Source organism: Sander lucioperca, chromosome 13 (genome assembly GCF_008315115.2).
Source record: "Sander lucioperca isolate FBNREF2018 chromosome 13, SLUC_FBN_1.2, whole genome shotgun sequence".
NCBI lineage: Eukaryota > Metazoa > Chordata > Actinopteri > Perciformes > Percidae > Sander > Sander lucioperca.
In genome coordinates this window covers 1,266,531-1,280,745 of record NC_050185.1, presented here as the reverse complement: position 1 = coordinate 1,280,745, position 14,215 = coordinate 1,266,531, and the positions used below count along the sequence as shown (strand labels likewise).

General features: G+C 39.9%; 1 protein-coding gene across 1 annotated transcript in view; it reads right to left on the bottom strand.

Annotated features, from left to right (window-relative positions):
* The window catches only part of ntm (neurotrimin), a 519,740-nt gene that overhangs the window by 305,106 nt on the left and 200,419 nt on the right, over nucleotides 1-14,215 (bottom strand). The window lies entirely within an intron of this gene.

Here is a 14,215-nt window from a genome sequence, read left to right as displayed (position 1 = left end):
TGGATCAAACAACACAGGACTTTCCCCCAGGAGACCGGGGTTCCTGTCCCATTCTTGTCCCGCGTGTCACTGAAACATACATTTTGTAACCCCACCTGCCATCTTTTCCTAAACCTAACTGTCCTCTTCTTGTGCTGCATGAAATTGTGATGTGTAGCGAGGCACATGCTAGACTAATCACCAGCCAGGAAGGTCTGGCTAGTCCACACAGCATTCCGGGATGGGAGAAAAACGTGCTCTGGTTTATTGGCATTTCTTTAAACCAATCACAATTGTCTACAAATTACAAAATGTACATTTCACTGACACGCGGGACAAAGCAACGGTGCCTCTGCAAAATAGTCTCGGGAAGGAACTTGTTTTGGTGGAACATGTACATTCAAAACTTGTTTTAGTGGTGCAACAGAAAACTCAGATTGGACTTGAACAATCCCGGAAGTGGAACGTCCATGGAGGGACAGTGACCAGTATTTAAACCCAGCCTTTTGTTTGCTCAGCAATACTTTTATCTGTGACATCTACCGATCCAGCAGCTAAGTTCCTTGAGTTGTTCATGATGTAAGTGCAACCAATTCTCACTCCCATCTCGTCAAAATACTGATGCTTGGTCAGTGACTGTCAGTGTCAGATACCCACCCAATTAGCGTCTGTATAGAACGCACCGGGCAGAGCAACAGCAGTTGAACCGCGGCGCTGTAAGATGACATAGTATTAAGAGCAAAGGTAGACGTTGAACTGAATGGGCGCCATTTAGTAATCTTGTATCCAGGTCAATATAATACATCCATGCCCCACCCATGATAGCAGGGCATAGCAGGGTGTAGCGGGGCACAGCAGGGCGTCGAGCAAGACTGCATGCTGTAATGTCTAGTGATTGTAATTTCATCCTGGTAATGTTTTTACGTGCCTCAATTACTTCAAGTGTTTAGAAGATCCATTGACACCTGTTCTTATAGACTGTAGAGTGTCTACACATCGCTCGCTGCCATTATAGAGACATATGGTCTGAATGTATTCAGCATAAATATTCTCTCAAGTGACTTAATGGCAACAAAGAACAGATGGAGGAATTTAAAATGCTAATTCAATGCACATGCTATAATATCCAGTCACGGGCGACCATACAACAGGCGTGCAGAAATGTCATATCATATGCTGCTGTTGTCATTATCTCTTTCTTTAATTGAATACAGGGTTTTGGCTGACCCTTCAATTTGCATCTCTGCAAACGGCATTGCCTTTGTAATTATAATGCATTCAGACAGTTAGAGAGAATATAATTTGTTATGAAATCATCAATTGTGACCTCAATGATATGAATAATGAAAATTCACTCGATTGTAGCTCGTTGGTCACAATAGAATGAGCTATGGCAAATTTGATTACACTTGTTTCCTGTCTAATCACACTGTAATTATGGGAAAGAGCTGCAATTGTTAATACTTTATGCATAATAATGCTTTTATCTCAAACTCACTTCACCAATGCCAGCTCCCCACTGATTACGTGAAGCAACATAAGGTGGGAAGTGGTTGTTGTTGGGTTTTTTCGTTCGACAATACTGTTAAGTATCTTCAAAGTATCTTCAAAGGACCCAACCAACCAACCGGTCACATGACAGATAAGTTTAGCCCTCTTTACAGTTAAATCTACTGTAGAAAAGGTTGCTGTGAGCCAAGTACAGAGCACCGTGAGGTTACCGTCCTTTCAGAGTTGAGTTTGAGTTTCAACAAAAGGTAATGCTGTGACGACAGTTAAGTTAGACACCAACATGACTAGTTAAGATTAGAAAAAAAGATTTTGGTTTGAGTTACAACACTGGCCCCCTTAAGAAGTACTCCTGGGACACAAACACACGTTTCCTGGCCAAGTCATGTATTTTCCCTAGGACATGAACCCCCACTTCAAAGCCCTTTGTTTTAGGACCCAAACATCCACCACCCAGCCAAACATCTGAATAGAATACAATCACTTTAAGAATACAAACTGTTATTTCCTCTTTCACGTGGTGAGACATGGAGTGAGATGAAGTGGCTCTGATGTTGATGATATCAGCCATAGTGTAGGTGTAGTCAAGCACAAACATGTACTAAATCAGGCATAAAATGAATTTCCAGACTGCGTTTCAACAGGGAACTGTGTTATAAAGCCAAAATCCATTTGTAGTCAGGATCTGTCATCTGAAGGGGCGATCTGTGACTTGATTTGTCTTTTACAATCGGCAGGTGTTGTTGCACATTGATTAGAATTTGACAGGGATTGGGAAATTACACTGCAACAGAGCTAATTCTGGCAGCACTTTTACATTTATATATTTTTTTAAATTAAGAGTCCCTAATATAAGGTCCTCCTTATAAAAAGCTGTAACATGTAGTTATTTTCATTATCAATATACCTGTATCTGTTGATTATCTCAATGAATTATAATCGATTGATTGTCCAGTTTAGCATATAAAATGTCAAAACAGTCAAAATTGCCAAGGAAAAAAAAATCACAATTTCTCGTGACATCTTAAAAATGCCTATTTTGTTGTATCAAGTCCAAAACCCAACGATGTTCAATAAATAGAGAAAGTCTAACATTTGAGAAATTTAAACCAGTAAATTATGACAATATTTGCTTCATAAATGATTTAAACAATTAATAATCAATTATTAAAATTGGTGGAGACTAATAACTAATTGATTATTTTTTAGATAGCAACATGGCTTAGGTTAGACGCACTTGGTCGGGACTCTTGGCGTCACTATTTGATGCTCTGCGTCAGGACGTAGGTCTGACTTGCGCATATTTGTCGGCTGCACATCCATGATGCAAATCTCTTGTTCTACCATATCCCAAAGGTGCTCATCTGATGACTGTGGAGGCCAATTGAGTACAGTGAACTCATTGTCATGTTCAATTTGAGATGATTTGAGCTTTGTGACATGGCATGTTATCCTGCAGGTAGTAGCCATTGGAAGACGGGTACACTTAAAGGGATGGACATAGAAAGCAACAATACCAACACATTGGGGAAGAAAATACCCCCCACACCATTACACTATCACTAGCAACCTTAACAATTGAGACAAGGCAGGATGGCTTCATGCTTTCATGTTGTTTACATCAAATGCTGTCCCTACCATCTGAATGGTGCAGCAATGACATTGTTGTCCCGATGTTAACATGTTGCTAAAGTGTGTTCTTACACTGATACAGTACACCTGTGAGAGATGTACAACTGCGCATGTGCAGAAATAAATAAACTCTCCGTTCTGGTTGAAGCACCAACAATGAGCATGTGTGTTTATTCCTCCGTTAAGTAAGCCGGTATTCCTGTCCTAAAGATGACAGCACCAACACCCGACATAGATGTGGTTTCATACTTTTGGAAGGGTCAGCTAAGTTCTGATGAGTGAAATTCCAGTGAAACAGAATGTTTGTCAGTCCAGTAGAAGATCACAGTTTACTAAGTCGACAAAAGGAGTGTGGCCTGATCATGGCACTAATGAGAAACATGTGGTCGTCAGATGACGTACTGTGCTGACATATTGTACTGTGCAATGAAGTCCATCCTCCCAACTGTATAAATACTTGCATTATAAAGAGAAGCTTCAGGTTCCTCTGCAGAGTGAACTCAGGTCTTTTGTTTGAATAAAGAGCTTAATTACAGCACCATCTCAGGTCTCCTTGGAAAATTCATTAATCAGTATAATCAGCAACTACTAAAATCCACGACAGCAGAAATCCAATGATTTTACAATCTTCTATTGTCCTATTTTGTAGCTTCAGGAGTGCCACCTGGTGCGTTCTTCTGCTGCTGTAGCCCATCTGCTTCAAGGTTTGATGGGTTGTTTGTTCAGAGATTGCTCTTTTCCATAACTCGGTTGTAACAAGTGGTTAGTCTAGCTAGTCTGGCCATTCTCATCTGACCTCTGCCATCAACAAGGCATTATAAGACAATATAAGATAAGATGTACTTTATTGTCCTCAAAGGGGAATTTGTTTTGGACTTATTATCACCCAGGGGAACTTTCCGAGCATTCTCTGTTAACCCTAGACATGGCTGTGCGTGTAAATCCCTGTCGATCAGCATCTCTGGAATACTCAAACGAAAAACCATGTCCATGAACCATGAGTTGCTGCACCTGATTGGCTGATTAGATAATTGCGTTAAAGCTACATTGTGTAAGAATTTCTAGTGGTGAAATTGTATATGACAACCAACTGAATATTACTTTCTAGCCCTTCCCATTCCAAGCGCGTTTCAACCAAACTTTCAACCCAAAATTAGCTCTTAGTATCTCCATCGTTTACATGCAGCTGTTCTAGCCACTCCAATATTAACTTTGGGCTTGTTGCTTTGCCTGTCGCGTTGTCGTTTTAAGGCCGGTTACACACTGGATGCGTCACGCGAGCGTGGCGTTTCTGTTGCGTCTCAGAAGCGTGGCCGCTGCGTGGATTTTTCTGTGTCCTACACACCAGAAGCGTGTGTGACGCGGCGCTGCTCCTGCTGCTAGGTACAGGGAGGGCTGATCTCGGGACATAACGCCGACACATTCAAACTCTGAAAACTGGGTAAGTGGGCTGTCTGTTTACAACAACTTAGTGTAGCTGGACCGTCACTCGGATACACACTACGTTGTTATTGTAGCCTATTCTACCCTTTATATATAGGCGTGTTCGACGTATGGGGAGAGAGTTGTTAAACTTAAAATAAATATATAGCTACTGATCTGATTAAAGTAAGACAATGTCGGCAGTATTGACTGCAAAATATGTTACAGAATATTTCGTTCTGTATGACAGGTGCTTTATTTGAAAATGTTTTCTCTGAAATTTTTTATTACATTTATATCTACATTGATGTCAAAACCTCGAGACTTTCAAACATCAAGATGTCATTTATTAATATGCATTCGTGTCTAAATGACATATAAACACATTTTCCTATTCTATTTTGCATGGAAACGCTTCCAACACGCTCGCGTCTCGCGTGAAAAATAGGCGTCGGTTCTATTTCTAGCAGGCACGCGTCTCAGGCGCGGCTCGAGACGCGTAAGCTCTAACCTGTTAACATGGGAGCCGAAATAAAAACGGACACGCCACGCAGCTGACACGCTCGCGCGACGCATCCAGTGTGTAACTGGCCTAATTCTCTTTTTCCCTCCCGGTTGGCATTCGTCACAGCGCCACTGAGTCTAAAAGTGTGAAAGGCGGAGATATGTCCCTCGTTGGCTAATGTATTTTAAAGATGGAGGCGCTACATGGCTGCCGCCATTCCAGCGACTCCCTCGTATGTATTCTGAATGATTCTGAATGGCAGATTCTACGCTTACGAGTATACTTTGATTAGTTGGTGGAAGTAATTACACATGAATGAGCACATATTTGTGAAAGAACAAAGGGGTTTTTGCAAGAATCAACTAAAAAAATTACACAATGTAGGTTTAAGGAGCACTTGAACAGGTGTACGTAATAGTCAGCAGTGAGTGTGTATATTTGTTGGGAGTCATTTTTAGCTCTTCTCTGTATCACATTTTTCATTTAAACCTTCAGATCTTTTGCAGCAAGTAGGCATTTCTTGTCTGCACATTAATAGTATTTACTGTAATAGAGAAAAAGCCCCTCTTCAGTTTTAACTTTGTGCATAAAAAGAGGTGCTAAGCTTTACCAGTGAAATGGAGCAATAACCATACACTTTACTCATCTGACAATATTCTTGTTTGATTTGTGAGTTTGAATTTCCGAAGCCGTGTTAGCTTTCTGTCACTATATCATCCTTCAAATTTACACGTTAAAATTAAAATGACATTCCATGAATTAGAGGATCTGAGAGATGAATTTAAAAAAAAAGGTGCAGTCTCTTGGGCATTCAAAGCAGTTGAGCCGACTCTGGTTGAGCTTCACACACCATTTGCAGTCAGTCAAGCAAATCTCTAGATGAAAGGTTAAAGGATGGTTTTTGATTCCCTATCGCTCCAGTCAGCAGAATAAGTATGTCTTCTGTGTGGTTTCAGATTGGAAATTTGCTTTGAGCTTATCATTGTCTAGTATATCCAACACAGGTTTTGGGGCGAAATGATAAAAATAATGTAATTTCAACGTTCAAAGCTTGGCAGAGTAGAATTCAGGTGTACATACAGGCAATGTCCACAGTTGCACTCATTTTAAATGTTATAACTCCAGTGAATGGGTTATCAGCATCATAGATATGGGTTAGAAGGGGCCTGCTAGTAGGTTTAGAAATATGTTCATCATCTGTTCATATGGTAACGGTCGCCGTTAGCTTGGTCAGGATCCCTTGACGTCACTCTTTAATGCTCTGGGACCCTTTTCGGCTGGATGTCCGTTAATTCAATTAAATTTTATTCAATTTTATTTATAGTATCAAATCATAACTGGAGTTATCTCAAGACACTTAGATAAAGTAGGTCTAGACCACACTCTATAGACCCAATAATTCCCTACAGAGCAAGCATTTGGTGTGACAGTGGCGAGGAAAAACTTACGGTAACACTTTACTTGAAGGTATCTACATAAGAGTGACATGACACTTTCCTGAACACATGACACTGTCATGAAACAGTCATGATACACTAACCCTAACGTTAACTCGCACACACCCAGGATCGTGGTAGGCTTCCTCTTTCTTTGTGTTGGCGTTCTAACCTCCGGTGGATTTCTGAGGACTATGGTTAACTGCTCCTCAGATCTCCAGATCCAGACAGCTAGCTAGCCTATCTGTACAATCTGAGTTTTCTGTTGCACGACTAAAACTACTTTTGATCGTACACGTTTCACCAAAACAAGTTCCTTCCCGAAGCTATTTTGCAACGGCATTAGCGCCACCCAAGATGATTGTGATCGGTTTAAAGAAATGGCGATAAACCAGAGCACGTTATTCTCCCATCCCGGAATGCTGTGTGGACTATCCAGACCTTCCTCCACAGCGCTGTGGCGGAAGGTCTGGCAAAGCGAGACTAGTGATAAACTGATAACGCCCATTCAATCGGCTGATAACTCAAACTCGAAGCGGGAGCTAAATCAAGACCTTTAAATTGACAGGATGTTGTGTTTTTACACATTCCGTTCTGTTTTTTGGCAGGATAAAAATCTGATTTCAAATCAGATTTTAAAATGTAACTATTTGTCACCAAAATAAGTAGATCAATTTTGTGAATTCAAAAAGGGAAAAGCAAAATGACAGGTTTTGCTCCCATAAGTGAACTACACAAAAGAGTTTCCTCTGTTCTCCTCACAGCCAAGGTTAAACTAAATGGAATATCCACTGCAGATGATTAATGCATAAAGTAAATGTCAAGCTAACTTATTAGCCAGTCGAGAAATAATATGAACCTTTAACATGAAAGATGAGTCAATTCAGCTAACGCTACAAATTAATGACTGGTGCATGAGCCCCTTACCACTGACCGAGAAAGATTCAAGCAGGAACCTTTCCTTCTTTATGAGTGAGAACTCATGGCATTCATACTTCACATTGGAAATCTCTGTAGCACATACCTCAACCAGAAGCCATCTTCTGAGCAACTCAAACCTTGTTGTATATTCTTCCTCAACTTTTACATCACCTCATATTTGATTTGATATATTTCACTTCAGAAACACCAATGCATGAGGGCTTTGAAGCATCACACCTAACTTTGTGAATAAGCCTGTCATATTTGAGTTATTTTCCCTCAATGGGAGAAACACAAATACTCAAATTTGGCTCAAATGCTTTCGATGGCAGTACTGTCTGTGTTTATTGTGATGTACAGGCTGACTGAGACACTGCACAGACTGCTGAAGAATAGCTTCTTTTCCCTCTGATTCCCTCTGGCCATATTTTATTCATGCCCTACTTTAATCAAGCAATTACACTACTATTGTAATTTGAGTTCGATCAATTAGCCCATACCCTAGCAGTCTAAAGTTGACCTCGTACAGACTCTCCCGAATTGTCCCAAGCTGTCCTCTGTGGGTGTCTCAGTCACAGCTACCCATAATCCTTTAGTGTCAGAAGCATCTCTCAACCACAGTGGCAGATTATATCATCAATTACAACTTTCAAGAATCTTTGATATTATCCTTTCAATCATGTTCCACCCTAACATTTGATGCTGCTTAACATCGTGTTCCCAGGGGGGGGCGAATGTACTTCCATTAGAGGCTATTAGTACTTTAATATCCAATTGCTCATTATGAATTAAAAGTCAATTTTACAAAGAGAGTAGCAACATGCCTGCAATCTGTGCCTCAATACATTAAGAGCTCAAACTGCTCAGTGTGCTGTTCTCCCATTGCAGTCAGGCAAATGTTAGAGCCCAGCAACTAAATCGATCTTTTGAATTTGACCGTTCCAACAAGGTCATTCAGCCCACTGAGATTGTTGTTTAAGTGTGGGAATGAAGCCCTCCACGAGCAACTCAATTTTTGATACAAACTATTTATCCAAATTCTCAGAGAATGAATCTAGCAGTACAGATTGTTGCAAGGACAGAATTAAATCCTTGATTCTGTTTTCTCATTTGGATTCGGTTGAACGGACAGGCTTTAGCTTTGTACTAATACAACCAGGTTGCAAAGCACAGTCTAAAAATGTAGTAATGCTGTTCACTAGGACGGGTGGTGAACGGTAAACGGTGGGAGGAGTGGATTTGTCATCTTCCTCCATTTGTGGAGGTAATGCTTTAGAAATGGGGAGCAGTAGATATAAGAGCTACACATTGTCAGGTTACTGTGTGTGCTAATTTCCTTAATATTTAAACAGTCTGCGTGAGTAAAGGTTTTTATTTTGATACTTAATAATTACGTTACTTGAGTATTCCACATTGATATTGCGCAATGTTGCAAATGGAAAGTTGCAACTAGCAGTGTTGTAGTCAAGACCACCTAAACTGAGACTAAGTCAATCAACGCTGAGACCAACGTGTATCGAGACTGAGACAAGACCAAGACCAAGACCAGACCAGTGTCAGACAGCCGGAACTACTTCTGAGATTCCCTTTCTTGTGAGTGCGTGTTAAGGGGGCGGGGAGAGGGGGTCAACTGTGACAAATTAGAAATGAGTCAAGTTATTGGTTGCATTGGAAGAGTTTTACAGCCAATCACAATAATGATGTTAACACAGAAATCAGACATTATACAGGCAATTTAGTGATATCCCTGCAGTCACTGGCAACTAGTCTAAAATGTGACTAAAGCATTATTTGTCCCATGATTCCAGACTTTTTAAATAAAATGAAAGTCTTATATTTTCTACCAAAATAAAAGTATTCACACTATACCAAGCTTCTGACAAGAAAACAACTCCAAATGAACTCTATCAGTACCCAATATGCCACTTTTCCCTACACTTTGACATTTTGGCAACCCAGCAGTACAGGTAAAAAAGCTGCTGGGTTCCTGCTCTGTAATTACAGCACACTATCATCATCCGCAGATTTTTTTTTGTTCTCTATTCACATTATAATATGGATGAAAAGCTTATTTTCAATCAATTGATGCACTGACCTGACTTAATAAATCAAAAGAGACAGAATTGCTAAGCCACTGTTCTTTGACTGCTAGGACTGTGTGTCCATCCTGCATTTGCACACAGGAGCTGCATGACCAATTGGAATTCAGTCACCTTTGTGCCACAGAGAGCTGCACTCTGTAGGTGGTAATTGCAGGCAGGGTTGCTTCATATCACGTAAGTGCATAGCAGTGGCTTTGATTATGTCTGCATTCCATACTGTCTAACTTGAGCCGGAATTTCTGACTGCTGACATTTATTTGATTGGCAGTAAAACAGAACTAATCCTTTCTGTCTAAAACTTAGGCATGAACATGTTTGTATTTTCTTCATGCTGTGCTGCATTAGATTACTTTTTTACATGTCCCCTGTAGGCAGACATTGTCACACTTACTGCTAAGGGGTGAGTAAACAAACTACTTTGAAATTAATTCACTTAGGATGCTTGAATAAGAATTACAGTGAGGTACAGTCTATGCTGTCATGTCTATGAAAGATGTCAACACAGAGACTAGAGGGAAAATGGAAAACATGGGCATACTGTGTGCAGTCTCATGAATGGCTTTGTATGATTTTGTACAAAAACATATGCACAACAACTCGTATGATATCCTACAAAATTACAGCAAGAGCTGGCTGGTCACATGATGACAGCTCACATGACAGTTTAGCTGTGTTTACAGTTAAATTTAGAAAACTGTGTGGCCGTTGCAGTTGAGTTTAGAAGTTGTCTGTTCTGCTGCAACTACAGTTCTGCTGCAACTACAGTTAAGTTTAGCCACCAAAACGACTAGTTAAGATTAGAAAAGAAAAGATTGTGGTTTGGGTTAAAACACCGGCACCCTTAAGTAGTACTCCCGGGACATGAACTCTGCTCCCTAGCTTGAAAGTCCTGTGTTTAGGGAGCCAAACATCCACTCCAACCTCCGCCCTACACGGATCATCGCGCTCTCATAAGGCAGCAGACAATGGTTCATACAGTAATAAATACGTGGAATACATATGAATTACAGAGCATTAATTTTCGTAGTTGAGAACAGCCTGCTGTGTGCGACATCGACATCGATGTAAAGCGCTTTGAGCTGCACTCTGTGTATGAAAGGCGCTATACAAATAAAGCTTATTATTATTATTATTATTATTATTATTATTATTATTATTATTATTATTATTATTATCAACAACAAGTTTTCTAACGAAGCTTGGATTTGGATGTACCACTTTTTACCATTTCTCTAGTTAATGAACAGAAGATCCAAATTTGAGCAACCATTGTGAAAACCTTTGCGGAGCTGAACTTGTACCGGGGAGCAACAACCACCTCAGGATAAATATGCCCCCAAAAGCAGCCCATTAGCCTAGGAATTACATCTGCATGAGTTACATCCAATTCCAACACTCAGTAACAATGCAGGAAGTAGGGTGTACAGTAGTTAGCGAGGTCTGGGTGGTGGATGCCTGAATCAGACTTTTGTGCAAGAGAGTTTAAAACAGTAACCTCTATCTTCTCTTGCCATGTGCAGGTATTGTAGAATGTGAGGATTTAAAAAAAAACAAACTTTGACATTAAACATAAAAAAAGATTGTTGTCAACGAATGTGATCTGGGGTTTTGCAGTCTAATATCAACATGCTTGTCTGGTCATATGGGTTGCCCCACACATTAAAAGCAAATGCATGATCACCTTATAAACTGATGTGGCAAACCTGTTAGAAAACAGTTGCTTATTTACACAGCAGTCCGGGGTGAATGCTAATGCTAAATGCTCCAATGTGCTGTCAAACAAAAATATAATATATCCTAACCTTTATCATCTTCTCAATTAAACAATAAGATGCAATCATAACACACAGAACTTATTTGAGATTTAACATGCCATAGACTGCAACCAAGCAACCTGTTCTCATGAACCATACGTTCAAAAAGCTACGAAAAGTTAAGCACTGTAATTCGTATGATTACCACGTTTTTTTTCCGCTGTGTGCACCACATTGACGGCTGCTGTATAAGAACGCGGCTGGCAGCGTAGGGAGGAGGTCAGAGGGGATGGGTAGGTGTTAACATACAGGACTTTAAAGCCATGGAGCGGAGTTTGCTTCCCTGGGGAAAACTAAAGCCTTTTACCCAAGAAATGCGTGTTCCTGGGGAGTGTTTTAATCCAAACCACAATCTTTTTACTAAACTTAACTAGTCGTTTTGGTGCCTAAACTTAACTTGTTGCTGCATAATGCTCACTTTTTGTGGCCTAAACTTAACCATAATCTCCGAAATGACTGACATCTCGCTGTGCTCTGTACCCTGTGTCTGACTTTTAATACAGCTGCCTTTCCAGCCTTGACTGTGTAAGTCAAAAGGTACAAAAGGAAAAAAAAAATCTTCAACCTGACTGGCATCTCAGCTGTGCTGGAGTGCTGTGCTGTGCACTAGAGACCCATCACAGTTGCTGCTGTTCCTACCATTGGCTGACTGAGGTGGATGGAAGTCATGCATTACTTAATGCATCTTTGAAATGCACAAGAAGTGTTGCGTGTCATTTCCGTACACAAAAACAGTCTTGTTGACCCCATCATTATTTCAAGGACAGTGCTTCTTGTACGAGTTCTCTTCATTTCACTGTGAAGAGCCAGAAAGGCGAATGGGTTTGGAGGAAGCGAGGCAATGACACCCTTGATGTTTTTCACAATCACCCTGCCTGCCAGTGCAGAAAACAATGGAGTGGAACCAGCCACATTAGCACTTCTCCTCTGACCTGCACAACATGTAGTAGGACACACACTCACGTTATGTATTTCATTTGCACTGGAAGCCTTTAGTTCAGTTTATTGGTTTACACATATACAAATACTACAGATTAATATACACATAACCCATACAAGATGTGATGGAGGGATGCAAAAATCCTTCAGAGGGATTAAAATAGAAATAAACTAAAATACTGAAAAGAAAAGAGCGAGAGAAAAAAGCCAAAACTAAAATGACACACAATATCAAATCAACAGAATAAATACCAAAGGTAAAATAATATTAGGAGTAACATGGGTTGTTTAAAAAGACATTCCATACGGATAACACTTTTAACAGCTTTCTTAAATTGTACAGGTGTTAGTTTTGAAAAATTGGATGGCAAAACCAAACTGAAGTTGAGATGTTGGACAGATAGGAGGCCTGAGTTTGTAATTATTTCGAGTGGTATGATTATGAAGTTGTTAACAGTAAAAAAAGAATTCATTATAGAATGAAATATCTTGTTTAGAGATCTGTATACCAATAAAGCAACCTGTAGTTGATTGGCTTGATGAACAGTGAGGATGCCTGATCTTAAAAACAGAAGTTGAGAAGAATGATTTTTATGCACACAGTAGATCATTCATAGTGCCGTTTTCTGAAGACTTTTCCTAACTTTCACGCTGCTTTACATTACTATTGGTTGCTTTCATTTATAGTTCAGAATCTGGAAGGTTTATCATAGGTGTAACTGTTTAAGCAGGGCTGCGTTTGACAAACTGGGCTCTGAATGAGCCTACCAAACACGTTTCTGTCCTCACGACTTTCAGCAGCGTTAATGAAATGTTTTTTTCATCAGGTAAAAAACTACAGTAGCTAAATATTCCTCAATGCGGTGTGTTAGGTGCAAAAGAATTACACACTAACTCACATAAACAAAATACAACCTGGTTAAAGTTAAACAAGACAGACAAGTCAGAAGCTAACATGTGGCTTGACCATGTATGGTCAATGTGCTAAATTGTGGCTAAATTGGTACACAGTAATAGAGGTTGTGTTTATAATTAGATTTTCTGTATATTAAATGTATATTATATGTTTATAGTGGTTCCAGTAACATATCACATGACCAACACGTTTTCATAACTAAACGACACACCAGGTTGACTGCCAGTGATTCCCAAAATGATATATATGAGCGTTGTTGCTACACAATACACAATACACTCTCTAACTTACAATGCTCTGTCTTTCTACTTTAAAGAATATATATATATGCTGTAATGGCTGTGGGATCTGCAGTTGTGGCTTTGATGGGTTTCCACGGAGACATTTTTGTCCTTCATGGACAGTGTCAGGGTTTTGGATACACAGTTTATTATAGACTCATTATAGGAGCAGAGGTTGACCTTCCAAAATCTCAGACCCTTGTCCAAAATGGATGCCATATGCATTAACACAGCAAAAATGATCGAATAATTTAAATATAAAAAGCCAAAAATGTCCCTAATAATGTACAACAGTTAACAACATTTCCACAAACTGGTGGTCAAGAGAATATCACTAACACTCTGCAAAACTGTGTGATGCACCCCAACGTAATAGCTCTGTTATGTATATCACTGCTAAGCTTATAAATAACACTGTGACAGCTCTATGGTAGATCTACACCTAGTCCACCTTTAGTCAGTGTTTGTGAGGTGACCTATAATCTGTTAGCCAAATCAGCTGTGTTTGGATTTATAAGACATTGTTACTGTTTTTGCAACTACTGTGAGACCTCTGTCAGAGCTGATGCATCCTGCTAATTGCTATTCAACTTTATACAATTTGGTCGGCGGATGAGTTTTAAATATTGCAGGGAGGAACGGTCCCAGTGAGATGATGAGCTGCAGTTGACAGGCCATCCTGTGCATAGTGCCAAATAGCACACGTCCAGCAAGTCATTAACAGCTTTTACCTTTTGACTTTAGTACAACAACGGGAGG